The 15,785-nt window shown below is 36.6% G+C and overlaps 1 protein-coding gene across 2 annotated transcripts in view; it reads right to left on the reverse strand.

Moving 5' to 3' along the window:
- LOC124252516 (protein NPAT) overlaps positions 1–15,785 on the reverse strand; it is a 57,442-nt gene that overhangs the window by 35,238 nt on the left and 6,419 nt on the right. The window lies entirely within an intron of this gene.

Raw genomic sequence — 15,785 nt, forward strand, 5'->3', positions numbered from 1 at the left:
CTGAAAGGCATATGAAAAGATGTTCAACATCACTAGTCATTAGGGAAATGCAAATCAAAACAACAATGAGATATCACCTCACACTGTTAGAATGGCCATAATCAAAAACACAAGAGATAATAAATACTGGTGAGGATGTGGAGAAAAGAGAGCCCTTGTGCACTGTTGGTGGGACTGTAAACTGGTACAGCCACAAATATGGAAACAGTATGGAGGATCCTCAAAAAATTAAAAATAGAACTACCACATGATCCAGCAAATCTGCTTCTGGGAATATATCTGAAGGATACAGAAACACTAACTTGAAAAGATATCTGCACTCCCATGTTCAATGCAGCATTATTTACAATAGCCAAGACTTGGAAACAACCTAAATACCCATCAATGAATGAGGAGATAAAGAAGTTGTATTCCACACACATAGATGCAATGAAGTATTATTCAGCCATAAAAGAAAAGAGGAAATTCTGCCATCTGTGACAACACGGATGGACTTCAAGGGCAGTATGCTAAAGTAAAATAAGTTAGACAGACAAAGACAACTACTGTATGATCACACTTCAATGTGAAATATTAAAAACAAAACAAAACCAAAAAACCCAACCAAACACTTAGAAAAACAGAGAACAGATTTGTAGTTACCTGGGGTAGGGGTGGAGGGATGGGGAATTGGAGAAAGGCGGTCAAAAGGTACAAACTTCAAGTTACAAGGTAAATTAAATACTAGGGATGTAATGTACAGCATGATGACTAGAGTTAACTTGCTGTATGATATACATGAAAACTGAGAGTAAATCCTAAGCATTCTCATCACAAGGAAAAAAATTTTTCTCTTTTTTTGCTTTCTCTTTTTATTCTATCCATGTGAGACGACAAGTGCTAAACTTACTTCGCTCATCATTTTACAACATATCTAAGTCAAACTACTATGCTGTACACCTTAATCTTATACAGTGATGTACGTCAATTATATCTCAATAAAACTAAGGGGAAAACCCCCACAAAACTCTAGCTAAGGGGCCAGCCCCATGGCCGACTGGTTAAGTTCACATGCTCCATTTTGGCAGCCCAGGGTTTCGCCGGTTCGAATCCTGGGCACAGACATGGCACTGCTCATAAGGCCATGCTGAGGAGGCATCCCACATGCCACAACTAGAAGGATCCACAACTAAAAATACACAACAATGTACTGGGGGACTTTGGAGAGAAAAAGCAAAAATAAAATCTTAAAAAAAAAAACCCAAAAAACTCTAGCTAAACTAGAAAAATAAGGTGTTTGATAAAGTGCAATTACTACACAATAAGGCTTACAAGAGAATCAATGAAGTCATAATAAATAACGGGGGAACCAATAAAAAAAAATGATAGATGTTCTTCTACTCCATAACCTCTACATTAACCAGGTCAGTACATGGTATAAATTAATTACTGGTTTATCAAAAAACTACATTCTCCCAACGTTGCTATTTATTTGTATACTTCACTCATTTGTTTAATGGCTTAAGAAAAAAATGAACAAAAGATCTACTTTGCAAGAAAGATAAGAAAGGCACTCTCAGTTTTAATTTACGCCCTTTGGGAATCAAACTATTAACTATTTCAACAAGAACTTTCTTTCTTTCTTTTTCTTTTAAAGATTTTACTTTTCCTTTTTCTCCCCAAAGCCCCCTGGTACATAGTTGTGGGTCCTTCTAGTTGTGGCATGTGGGACGCCGCCTCAGCATGGCCTGACGAGTGGTGCCATGTCCCTGCCTAGGATCTCAATCGGCGAAACCCTGGGCTGCCGAAGCACAGCACGCGAACTTAACCACTCAGCCACAGGGCCGGCCCCTCAACAAGAACTTTGACATTCATACCTAACTGACATTTATGGAACAATATTATGTACCAGTGTTTGGCACTTACACACATGAACGCTTTATTTGTCCTGACTGGCAGCCAATCCCTGTCCTTTTATTTCTTAGGATTACTGAGGTTTAACTAAACCAACCACTAAAAACCATAGTATAGTACAAAAAGAACACTGGAAAGATATGAGGAGAGACCACGTTCTTATTCTATTCTGTTAAAATAAGCACTGTGACTTTGGGGGAAAAAAGCACTTAAATTCTTCAAGAGTAAGATGCTTCATCTATAAGGCATCACACTTGCCTTGACTTGTGGATCAAATCCGGTTAAATTATTTCCTTGTGTAAGGCCCTTCAATTGCTTCCCATAGCTCAGTTTAAACTTCTAAATTCTGAGCAGCTTCAGCAGGAATGGCAGAGTGAGGACCTCCAAAATCCTTTCTTCCATAAAAGCAGTGTGAACGCTGGCACAAATTATTAAAATCAGCTTTTACAGAACTCTGAAAATAATCAAAATCTTATGAAAATCTAGGAGCATTTATTTATGAAAGGTGGCCGAATGTCAGTAAGAACAGTGAACATTGTAGTATTTTAACTTGTTCTATTCTCATGCTCATCTCCCCAGTGGAGTGGTATACTTGAACAGCCTGTGATCACAGTGAAAACCAGCAGCCTGGCAGCTGGAATTTCTGCAAAGTCTCATTCCCAGAAGTTGTCATTATTTGACCTGTGTGACAATTCCCTGTAAAACCCCAGTTGCATGGCTTGTCTCTGAACTGAATCAGAGCTCACCCAGGGCAAACAACCTTCTCCTTGGTGTTTCACTAAACAATCAGCAAGAATTGCTTAGTGCTACAGCTGACTGTGACACAGAGAACAGTCTGGATAAACAATAGGCTAAACAAAAACCATAAAAAGGAAAAAAACTGAGGAATGAGAAGCTCATAGGGGGCTTTGAAAAGTTCCAACATATTCCTTGGATACCAGAAGGCTGCATGTAAGTGTAAGGCAGTGTGCATACTCAGGAAAGACCTAACAAATCCTAAGCTCTCACTTCTGGCAGACAGCAGGTTCTGAGCAAGCAGGAAGAGAAGGTTAAGGCAGAGTTGTCAACTGCTTAGCTGAATGCTTCAGCATGCCCAACCTATGCACAGCCCCTTGACAAGCAATGGGAGATTTACTGACTCCAAGCATTTAACGAAATCAATCTCCAATTATAGGGTATAAACTCAAAGAATACAGACTTTATATAATTAGTTTGAGGAACTAAGTAAATAAACAGCAATGCTAAAACAACAAAGAGCAATGAAAAACACAAAGCAGGCGAATCTGACTACAAGAGCTGTCACATTATTTAGAGTGTCCAATTTTCAACAAAAAATTGAGACATGCAGAGAAACAAGAAATATGGCTCATATATAGGGGTGGTGGTAGGGGGGAGCAGTCAACAGCCACTGTCCTGAAGGAAGCCACGATACTAGACTTGACTTTAAATCGTGTATTTTAAATAAGTCCAGAGAACTAAAGAAAACTATGGCTACTAAAGGAAATTATGAGAAGAATGTCTTATCAAAAAGAAATAGAGAGAAATTCTAAGAAAAAACCAAGCAGAAATTCTTGAGTTAAAAAGTATAACAACTGAAACAAAAAATGCAAAAATAAATAGCAGATTTGAGGAGGCAGATGAAAGAATCAGTGAACTTGAACATACATCAAATGAGATTATCCAGTATGAGGAAGAGAAAAAACAGAATGAATGAAATGTGAACAGAGTTTCAGTGACCTGTGGGACACCATCGATTGTGCCAATATAAGCATAAGGGGATTCCCAGAAGGAAAGGAGAGACAGAAAAGGGCAGAAACATATTTGAAGAAGTAACGTCCAAGAACATCCAAAATTGTAGGAAACAGATTAATATGCTTATCTTGGAAGTCAACAAGCTCCAAGTAGGATAAACTCAAAGAGATCCATACCTAGACACATCATAATCAAACTGTGAAAAGACAGAGAGAATTTTGAAAGCAGAAAGAGAGCAATGGCTCATCATATACAAGAGATCCTCAATAAGATAACAGCTGATTTCTCATTAGAAACCATGGAGGCCAGAGACAGTGAGATGATATATTCAAAGTGCTGATAGAAGAAAAGGTCAATAACGAATTCTTTACCTAGAAAAACTCCTTCAAAATGAAGAAATTCAGATATTTTCAGATTTAAAAAAATAGACCATTTGTTGCTAGCAGACTTGCGCTATAAGAATCATTAAAGAGAGTCCTTCAGGCTGTAATTTAAGAATACTAGACAGTAAATCAAATCCACATTAAAAGAAAATGAACACTAGTAAAGGTAACTACATAGGTAAATGTAAAACAACATAAATGATTTTTTGTTTGTTACTCTTTTTTTCTCCTCTCTTCTTTAGACGACGACTGCATACAGCAATAATTATAAATCTGGGTTGAGGGGCATACAACGTATAAAGATGTAATTTATGACCTTAACAGCAAAGAGGGAAAAGAGAATGATGTTATGTAAGACTGAAGTTTTTATATACTATTAAAATTAAGCTGGCATTAATTTAAACGAGATTTTTTTAAGTTAACTGGAATCTCTAAGGAATGATGGAGAAAATAACTCAAATATAACAAATATAAAGGAAACAGCAATTAAAATGCCAAACTGCAAATATTTAACACAAAAAAAGGGCAATACTAGAGGAATAGCAGAACAAAGAAAACATAAGATATATAGACTGCAAATAACTAAATGGCAGACAGAATCCATATCTTACCAGTAATTATGTTAAATGGTAATTAATTAAACACTCAACTAAAAGATAGAGACTCACAGAATGGATAAAAAATATGATCTAACTATATGCTCTCAACAACAGACATACTTAAGACTCCAAGACTAATAGGTTGAAAATAAAAGAATGCAAAAGATAGACTATCTAGACACTAACATAATGAGAGCTGGAGAGGCTATATCAATATCAAAGCAGACATTAAGATAAATACTGTTACTAGAGACAAAGATAATGATAAAAGGTTTAATCACTCAGGTAACTATCACAAGCATATATGCACGTAAAAACAGAGTCCCCTAAAACATGGAGCAGAAACTAACAGAAGTGGAGAGAAAAATAGTTCAACAATAAAAGTTACAGACTTCAGTATCCCACTTCCAATAATAATAGACAACTAGAAAGAAGATGAACAAAGAAATAGAAGATTTGAAAACTATAAATCACTTAGACCTAACAGACATCTATAGTACACTCTACCCAACAGCAGAATAGGCTTTCTTCACAAGTGCACATGAACTTTCTCCAGGATAAACCAAATATTAGGACATAAAACAAGTCTCATTAAATTAAGAAACACAAATCCTACAGAGTATGCTCTCTGACCACAATGGAATGAAATTAGAAATCAACAACAACAGCAACTGTAGGAAATTCACAAATATGTGGAAACTAGACAACATTCTCCTAAATAATCCAAGAGCCAAAGAATAAATCAAAAGGAAAGTAGAAAATACTTGGAAACAAAAGAAAACAAAAACACAACATACCAAAACTTATACGATGCAGTGAAAGCAGTGCTTAGTGGTACAGTTATAGCTATACATACCTGTATTGAAAAGATGAAAGATCTCAAATCAATAACCTATCTTTCCACTTTAAGAAACCAGAAAAAGAGCAAAACAAACCCAAAAGAAGCAGAAGGAAGGAAATCATATAGAATAGAAAAAAAATGAAACAGAGAGTAAAAAAAAATAGAGAAAAATCAAGGGAACCAAACGTTGTTTCTCTGAAAAGATCAACAAAATTGACAAATCTTTAGCTAGACTGATCAAGAAAACAAAAGAGAGAAGATTCCAATTACTAAAATCAGACAATGAAAGAGGGGACATTGCTATCAACCTTACAGAAATAAATCAGATTGTAAAGGAATACTATGAATAGTTGTATGCCAACAACTTAGAAAGCCTAGGTGAAATGGATAATTCCTAGAAAGACACAAACTAAGTAAACTAACTCAAGGAGAAATAGAAAATCTGAATAGACTTGAAACAAGTAAAGAGACTGAATTGTAATCAAGAAACTTTTCATAAAGAGAAGTCTAGGATCAAATGGTCTCATTGGTGAGTGTACAAAACACTAAAAGAAGAATTAACACTAATCTTCCACAAACTCTATTTTACAAATAATGCAGACTTACCATTTCATTCTCTGAGGTCAGTAAAACCGGTTATTAAAACCAAAGACATCACAAGAAAACTACACACTAATATGCCTTATGAAAAAGTAGACACAATAATTCTCAACAAAATACTAGCAAATTAAATCTAGTAACGTTTAAAGATGATTATACACCATGACCAAGTGAGATTGTGCCATAAATCCAAGGTTGGTTCAACTAAACAAAAATAAATGTAATACACTACATTAAGAGGATAAAGGACAAAAACTACATTATCATCTCAATAGACGCAGAAAAGCACTTGACAAAGTTCGTCTTTGCAAGATTAAAAAAAAAGGAATAGAAAGGAATCTCTTAATCCTGATAAAGTTATCCATGAAAATCCCACAGCTAACAACACACTCAATGGTGAAAGACTCAAAGCTTTCCCCATAAGATCAGAGATAAGACAAAGATGCCTGCACTTGCCACTTCTATGCAACATTGTACTGAAAGTTCTAGCCTGGGAAAATGGAAAAGAAACTAAATAAAAAGCATCCAGTTTGGGAAAGAAGGAGTCAAATATCACTTTTTTTCTTTTGAGGAAGATTAGTCCTGAGGTAACATCTTCCAATCCTCCCCTTTTTCGCCGACGAAGACTGGCCCTGAGGTAACATCTATGCCCATCTTCCTCCACTTTAAATGTGGGATGCCTACCACAGCATGGCTTCACAAGCAGTGCCATGTCTGCACCCGGGATTCAAACCGGCGAACCCTGGGCTGCCGAAGCAGAACATGCGCACTTAACTGCTGTGTCACTGGGCCTGCCCCAGGAGTCAAATATCTTTAATTGCAGATGACATCATGTCCCATATAGAAAATTTTAAGGAATCCATGCACACACAGAGAAAAACTATTAAAGACAATAAATAGTTTCAGGATACAAGATGAATATACAAAAATCAACTGTATTTCTATATACTTGCAGTGAACAATCCAAAAATGATATTAAGAAAATTCCATTTACAATAGCATCAACAAGTACGAAATACTCAGGAGTAAGTTTAACAAAGTCTAAGACTACTAAAAACTATAAAAGATCACTGAAAAATATTAAAGAAAAAATTAAAAAGGAAACATATCCCTGGTTTAGAGATCAGAAGAGTTAATAGTGTTAAGATGTCAATACTCTCAAAGTTGATCTACACATTCAACACAATCCCTACGAAAATTCCAGCTGCCTCGTTTGCATAAATTAACAAACTGATTCTAAAATTCATAAAGAAATACAAGGAACCCAAAACAACCAAAACAATTTTGAAAACAAAGCTGGAGGACTCACACTTATCAATTTCAAAACATACTACAAAGCTATAGTAGTCAAGGTTATGTGGTACTGGCATAAGAATAGACATATAGATCAATGAAACATAATTAACAGTCCAGACATTTACATTAACTGATTTTTGAAGACTGCCAAGTCATGTCAATGGAGGAGAACATACTTTTCAACAGCTAGTGCTGTGACAACTGGATAACCACACATAGAAGAATGAAGTTGGCCCATTCCCTCACACCAAAATACAAACATTAACTGAAAATGAATCAAAGACCTAAATGTAAGATCTAAAACTACAGAACTCGTAGAAGACAACATAGGTGTAAATCTTTGTTTTTAACCTTGGATTAAGCAATGGTTCCTTAAATATAACATTTAAAGATCAACCCAAAGAAAAAACAGATACATTGAACTACATCAAAATTGCAATTTCTGGACTTCCAAGGATACCAGCAGTAAAGTGAAAAGACAATTGACAAAATGGAAGAAAATATTTGCAAATCATATTATCTGATAAGAGACTAGAACCCAGAATATATACAGAACTCTTTAAGACAATAACAAGACAAATATACAATTAAAAAATGGACAAAAGGTTTGAATAGACTTCTGTGCAAAAGATATACAAATTGTTAATAAGCACATAAACAGAGGCTCAACTTCAACAGTCATTAGGAAAATGTAAAACCAAAACCACAATGAAACAGGAGTGACGTCAGCATCATGGCAGACTGAGCTCTACCCTTAGAATCTCCCTGCTAAGAGACAACAAAAAGGACATTCATTTACCAACAAAAGTCATTCACACAACCCACAAGATGTCTGAGAGACCCACGCAGCCATACATCTGAAGGTAGAGGTGCTGGACCCCCTGGAGGAAGTGGAAAGAGTTGAGGGGATCTCCTCTCCCTCCCCCAACAGCAGCAACCCTGGGCTCCAGACTGCATGGCTCTGAGAGGAGGGGGTAGGGACAGCCCTCCAAGGGGAACACCTTTGCTCTCCAACCTCCCTAACAGCCCATGGGAAAGCCCCACACAGAAGTGAGTAAGCTATTCCACGGGTGTCTTCATCAAGCTAGCACCCCAGGAGAGCAGATAGCAAAGGCAGAGTGAGAACACCCCCAGGATCACGCAAACAAAAGAAAGCACCCCTCCTCCTGCCTGGTGCTCCCACTCAGCCAGTCAGCCAGAGCCCTAGTACAGGTAGGAAAGCAGCAGCTGTGAGCTAGCAAGCTGCAGATCACAGTGGGCTCAGAATACACAGCTCCTGACTCTCACCCAGTGGTGGCAGGTGGAAGCTGTGAGCAGATACTATCACTATGGAGAGGCAGAAATCTAAGCTGCAAAACACTATGAAAAAATGTATTAAATCTCCAGACCAGAAGGAAAATGACAAGCACCAGAAATCAATCCTGAAGGCACAGAAATTTATAATCTAAATGACAGAGAATTCAAAATAGCTATAATAAAAAAACTGAATGAGTTACAAGAAAATATAGATAGACAGTTCAATAAATCAGGAATGTCTTCACAAAAGAAAGTGAAACTATAAAGAAGAACCAATCAGAAATGTTGGAGAAGAAAAAGCACAATGGGTGAGATAATGAAAAATCTGGACTCCCCGAATAACAGAGCTGATATTATGGAGGAGAGAATCAGCAGTCTGGAGAACAGAAATATAGAAATGCTTCAGATGGATGGAGATAGAGAACTAAGATAAAAAGAAATGAAGAAATTCTCCAAGAAATAGCTGACTTAATTAGGAAATGCAACATAAGGATTATAGGTATTCCAGAGGGAGAAGAGAAGGAGAATGGAGCAGAAAGGTCAGGCAAAGAAATAATAGCTGAGAACTTCCCAAACCTGGGAAAGAGCTGGAAATACAAGTGAAAAAAGCCAATATGTCTCCTAACTATATCAATGTAAAAAGACCTTCTCCAAGGCATATAGTAGCAAAGCTGGCAAAAATAAAAGACAAAGAAAAAGTATTAAAGGCAGCAAGGCAGAAAAAAATAACTTACAAAGGAACCCCTATCCGGCTTTCAGCAGATTTCTCAGCAGAAACCTCACAGGCTAGGAGAGAGTGGAATGATATATTCAAAATTCCGAAAGAGAAAAACTTTCAGCCAAGACTACCCCATCCAGTGAAAATATCTTTCAGATATGATGGAGAAATAAAAACTTCCCCAGATAAACAAAAGCTAAGGGAGTTCGTGGCCACAAGAACCACCCACAAGAAATCCTCAAGAAGGGCTTCACATCTACAAAAAGAAAAGGGGGACACAAAGCCTTGAGCAAGGAGATAAACAGGTAGACAAAATCAGAATATTGCAGTTCTCTATCTGAACACGTTCGCAAACAATTAAAACATTAAAGATAAAGGAAAGTATCAAATATAACTATAATCACTTCATTTTAACCACAAACTCACAACACAAAATGGAATGAGCTGTGATAACATTAACTTGGATGGGGAAGAGGATGGAACCTGCTTAGACCAAGGAGATAAGAGGCCATCAGAAAATGGACTATCTCATATACGAGATCTTTTATACAAACCTCATGAATACCACTAAAGAAAAATTAGAACAGAGACGCAAATGATAAAGAGAAAACCATTACAGAGAATCACCAAACTGAACTGGCAGTTGGAAATAGTACGAGAAACAAGGGAAATACAGAATAATCAGAAAACAAGAGATAAAATGGCAGTAGTAAGCCCTCATATATCAAAAGTCACTCTAAATGTAAATGGATTTAATTCTCCAATCAAAAGACACAGAGTGGCAGGACAGATTAAAAAACAATACCCAATGATATGCTGCCTCCAGGAAACATATCTCAGCTCCAAAGATAAACACAGGCTCAGAGGGAAGGGATGGAAGACGATACTCTAAGCTAATGACAAACAAAAGAAATGAGGTTTTGCCATACTTAGAGCAGACGAGGTAGACTTCAAGATAAAACAGGTAATGAGAGACAAAGAGGGGCAGTATATAATGATAAAAGGGACACTCCACCACGAAAACATAACATTTACAAAAATACATGCACCCAACACAGAAGCACCAAAATACAAAAAGCAACTATTAAACCTAAAAGGAGACAGTGACAACACCACAATAATAGTAGGGGACCTTAACACCCCACTTACATCAATGGATAGACTATCCAGACTGAAAATCAACAAGGAAATAGTGGACTGAAATGAAAAACTAGACCAGATGAACTTAATAGATATATATAGAATACTCCATCCCCAAACAGCAGAATACACATTCTTCTCAAGTGCACATGGAACATTCTCAAGGATAGACCATATGTTGGGAAACAAGGCAAGCTTCAATAAATTAACAACACTGAAATCCTATCAAGCACCTTTCCTGACCATAATGCTATGAAACTGGAAATCAACAACAAGAAAAAAGCTGGGAAAGGGACAAAGATGTGGAGACTAAATAATACACCATTGAACAACCAATGAATCATTGAAGAAATTAAAGGAAAAATAAAAAAATATCTGGAGACAGGGGCCGGTCTGGTGGTGCACCAGTTAAGTTTGCAAACTCTGCTTCAGGGGCCTGGGGTTCACTGGTTTGGATCCTGGGTGTGGACCCATGCACTGCTGATCAAGCCATGCTGTGGCAGGCACCCACATATAAAGTAGAGGAAGATGGGCATGGATGTTAGCTCAGGGCCAATCTTCCTCAGCAAAAAAAGAGGAGGACTGGCAGCAGATGTTAGCTCCGGGCTGATCTTCCTCAAAAAAAAAGAATCTGGAGACAAATGAAAATGAAAATACACTTTACCAAATAATATGGGATGCAGCAAAAGCAGTCCTAAGAGGGAAATTGATAGCAATACAGGCCCACCTTCATAAACAAGAAAAATCTGAACTTAAACTTAAAATCAGTCTTAAACTACACCTAACAGAATTAGAAAAAGAACAACAAAGCCCAAAGTCAGCAGATGGAGGGAAATAATAAAAATTAGAGCAGAAATAAATGAAATTGAAACAAACAAAAAACAGTAGAAAATATCAATTAAACTAAGAGCTGGTTCTTCGAGAAGATGAACAAAATTGACAAACCCTTAGCCAGACTAAGAAAAAAAAGAGAGAAAGCTTAAATAAGTAAAATTAGCAATGAAAGAAGAGAAATTACAATGGATACCACAGAAATACAAAGGATTATAAGAGAATACCATGAAAAACTATATGCCAACAAATCGGACAATCTAGAAAAAATGGAAAATTCTTAGACTCATACAACCTCCCAAAACTGAATCAAGAAGAAATAAAGAATCCGAATAGACCAATCACAAGTAAAGAGACTGAAACAGTAATCAAAAGCCTCCCCAAAAATAAAAGTCCAGGACCAGATGGCTTCTCTGGAGAATTCTATCAAACATTCAAAGAAGATTTAATACCCATCCATCTCAAACTATTCCAAAAAATTGAGGAAGATGGAACACTTCTTAACACATTCTACAAGGCCAACATCATCCTGATACCAAAGCCAGACAAGGACAACACAAAGAAGGGAAACTACAGGCCAATATAGCTGATGAACATAGAAGCAAAAATCCTCAACAAAATATCTGCAAACTGAATCCAGTAATACATGAAAAAGATCATACACCACGATCAAGTGGGATTTATACCAGGGATACACGGATGGTTCAACATGCACAAATCAATCAATGTGATACACCACATTAACAAAATGAGGAACAAAAACCACAGGATCATCTCAACAGATGCAGAGAAAGCATATGACAAGATCCAACAGCCATTTATGAAAAGAACTTTCAATAAAATGGGTATAGAAGGAAAGTACCTCAACATAATAAAGGCAGTATAAGATAAACCCATAGCCAACATCATAATCAATGGGGAAAAACTGAAAGCCATCTCTCTGAGAACAGGAACAAGACAAGGGTGCCCCCTCTCATCACTCTTATTCAACATAGTACTAGAGATTTTGATCAGAGCAATTAGGCAAGAAAAAGAAAGAAAAGGTATCTAAATAGGCAATGAAGAATTGAAACTCTCACTGTTTGCAGATGACATGATTCTGTATACAGAAACACTAAAGAATCCGTTGGAAAACTATTAGAAATAATCAATGACTACAGCAAAGTTGTAGGGTGCAAAATCAACTTAGAACAATCAGTTGCATTACTATACTCTAATAATGAACTAACAGAAAGACAACTCAATAGTACAATCCTATTTACAATCGCAACAAAAAGAATAAAATACCCAGGAATAAATTTAACCAAGGAGGTGAAAGACCTATAAGATGAAAACTATAAGACATTATTGAAAGAAATCAATGATGACATAAAGAAATGGAAAGATATTCCATGCACATGAATTGGAAGAAAAAACAGTTAAAATGTCCATACTACCTCAAGCAATCTACAGATTCAGTGATCCAATCAGAATCTCAACAACATTCTTCACAGAAATAGAACAAAGAATCCTAAAATTCATATAGGGCAACCAAAGACCCAGAATAGCTAAAGCAATTCTCCGAAAAAAGAACAAAGCTGGAGGCTTCAGAATCCCTAACTTCAAAATATACTACAAAGCTATGGTAATCAAAACAGCATGGTACTGGCACAAAAACAGGCCCACAGGTCAATGGAACAGAATTGAAAGCCCAGAAACAAAACTACAAATTTATGGACAGCTAGTCTTCAACAAAGGAGCTAAGAACATACAAAAGAGAAAGGAAAGTCTCTTTAATAAACGGTGCTGGAAAAACCGGACAGCCACATGTAAAAGAATGAAAGTAGACCATTATCTTTGGCAATACACAAAAGTTTTAACTCAAAATGGATGAAAGACTCAAATGTAAGACCTGAAACCATAAAACTCCTAGAAAAAAATGTAGGCAATATGCTCTTTGACATCTGTCTTAGAAGGATCTTTTTGAATACCATGTCTACTCAGACAAGGGAAATATAAAAAATAAACAAGTGGGACTTCATCAGACTAAAGAGCTGCTGCAAGGCAAAGGGAACCAGGATCAAAATGAAAAGACAACCCACCAACTGGGAGAAAATATTTGCAAATTATATATCCAAGAAGGGGTTAACCTCCATAATATATTAAAAAAACTCACACAAATGAACAACAAAAAAGCAAACCTGATCAAAAAATGGGCAGAGGATATGAACAGACATTTTCCCAAAGAAGATACACAGATGTCCAATAGGTACATGAAAAGATGTTCAACATCACTAATCATCAGAGAAATGCAAATCAAAACTACACTACGATAGCACCTTACACCTGTTAGAATGGCTATAATCACCTAGTCAAAAAATAACACATGGATGAGAGGATGTGGAGAAAAGGGAACCCTCATACACTGCTGGTGGGAATGCAAACTGGTGCAGCCATCATGGAAAACAGTATAGAGATTTCTCAAAAAATTAAAAATAGAAATACCACATGACCCAGCTATCCTACTACTGGGTATTTATCCAAAGAACTTGAAATCAACAATTCAAAGAGACTTATGCACCCCATGTTCATTGAGCACTATTCACAATAGCCAAGAAGTGGAAGCAACCCGAGTTTCCATTAACTGATGATTAGATAAAGAAGATGTGTTTGTGTGGGGGGGTGGTGTGTGTGTGTGTGTGTGCGCGCGCGTGTGTGTATGGAATACTACTCAGCCATAAAAAAAGGACAAAATTGTCCCATTTGCAACAACATGGAGGAACCTTGAGGGTACTTTGTTAAGCAAAATAAGCCAGACAGAGAAAGACAAACACTGTATGATTTCACTCATATGTGGAAAATAAACAAACACATGGACAAAGAGAGCAGTTTAGTAGTTACTAGGGGGAAGTGGGTTGGGGGGCACACAAGGAGTGAAGGGGTGCATTTATATGGTGACTGACAAATAGTAATGTACAACTGAAATTTCACAATGTTACAAACTATGACCTCAATAAAAAAAAAACCCACAATGACATATACTAATTCATACCCACCAGGATAGTTAGAATTAAAATACAGTAGTAAGTATTGGCATAGATATGGAGAAACTGGAAAAAGTCATATACAGGTGGTTGGAACACAAAATGGTGCAACCACTTTGGAAAACCACCTGTCCAGTTCTCAAAAATATTAAACAGAATTACCATAGGACCAAGCAATTCCACTTCTAGGTATATATCTAAGAGAACTGAAATCCTATGTTCAAACAAAACTTGTATATAAATGTTCACAGCAGCATTTTTTATAATAGCCAAAAAGAGGAAACACGCCAAAGTTCATCAATGAATAGACAAACAAAATGTGGTATATCCACACAATGGAACATTATTCTGCTATAAAAAGGAATTAACTACCTATATTTCTTACGACATGGATAAATCTTGAAAACATTATGTTAAATTCAAGAAGTCAGACACAAAAGACCACGTACGGTCTAATCCCATTTACAGGAAATGACCAGAATAGGCAAATCCATATAGACAGAAAGTAGATTAGTGATTGCCAGAGGACGGAGAAAGGGAGAAATCTGAAGTGACTGTTAATAGCTATGGGGTTCTTTTTTAGGGTGATGGAACTGTTCTGGAACTAAGGTAGTGGTGATGGTTGCACAACATTGTGGATATACTAAAAACTACACTTTCTGGTATGTGAATTGTATCTCAATGAAAAAACAGAATCCTAAATTCTTAACACAGCATTTGAAGCTCCATTTGTTTTGCATCCTAATTTTCTCTTTAGCCTTATGTCTTGTCATTCTGTCTCTCTGAGCCAAACTGGACTTTCAATTCCATAAACATATGAATGCTCTTATTTCAAGGCCATTGTATACTCTAGTCCCTTTGCTTGGGCAGCTTATCTTTTCTTAGCCAAGCCAATTCCAACTCAATCTTCAGATCTAGTGTAACCATCAGTTCCTCAGAGAATCTTTCTTTGAATCCTCTCACTATATACCTACTCCTATTGCTAGACAGTAGATCCCCTTATACTTGCCTTTGCAGTATACTTATCTCAATGCTGGTATAATAGTCAATAAGCATTTTAACTAAGGTAATTATTTCTAAGGTCTCTTTGAATTCTAAAATTGTAAGGTTCTACTCTTTTCACCTGAAACTGTATCTTTAAGCAATCAGGCCCTACAAGTCAAAAAAACTAATTAGAAGGCCTAAAAAGTCATTATATACGAAGGTTATAAGAAGGAAAGAGCAAGGAAATTGTCATCCCATTTTAGCGAATGCTCTAGCTGGTATATGAGAACCAACTCACTTCTTTCTACTTATAGCTGATGATTCAGTTTTCCAACCTCTTGCTAACTAATGCTAGAGGGAGAAACGAGCAAACAAATAAAAATACAAATAAAAAACCATTGTCCTTTGGGGTATGGTAAAGCATTCAGA

The sequence above is a fragment of the Equus quagga genome, chromosome 14 (assembly GCF_021613505.1).
Source record: "Equus quagga isolate Etosha38 chromosome 14, UCLA_HA_Equagga_1.0, whole genome shotgun sequence".
Taxonomy (NCBI): domain Eukaryota; kingdom Metazoa; phylum Chordata; class Mammalia; order Perissodactyla; family Equidae; genus Equus; species Equus quagga.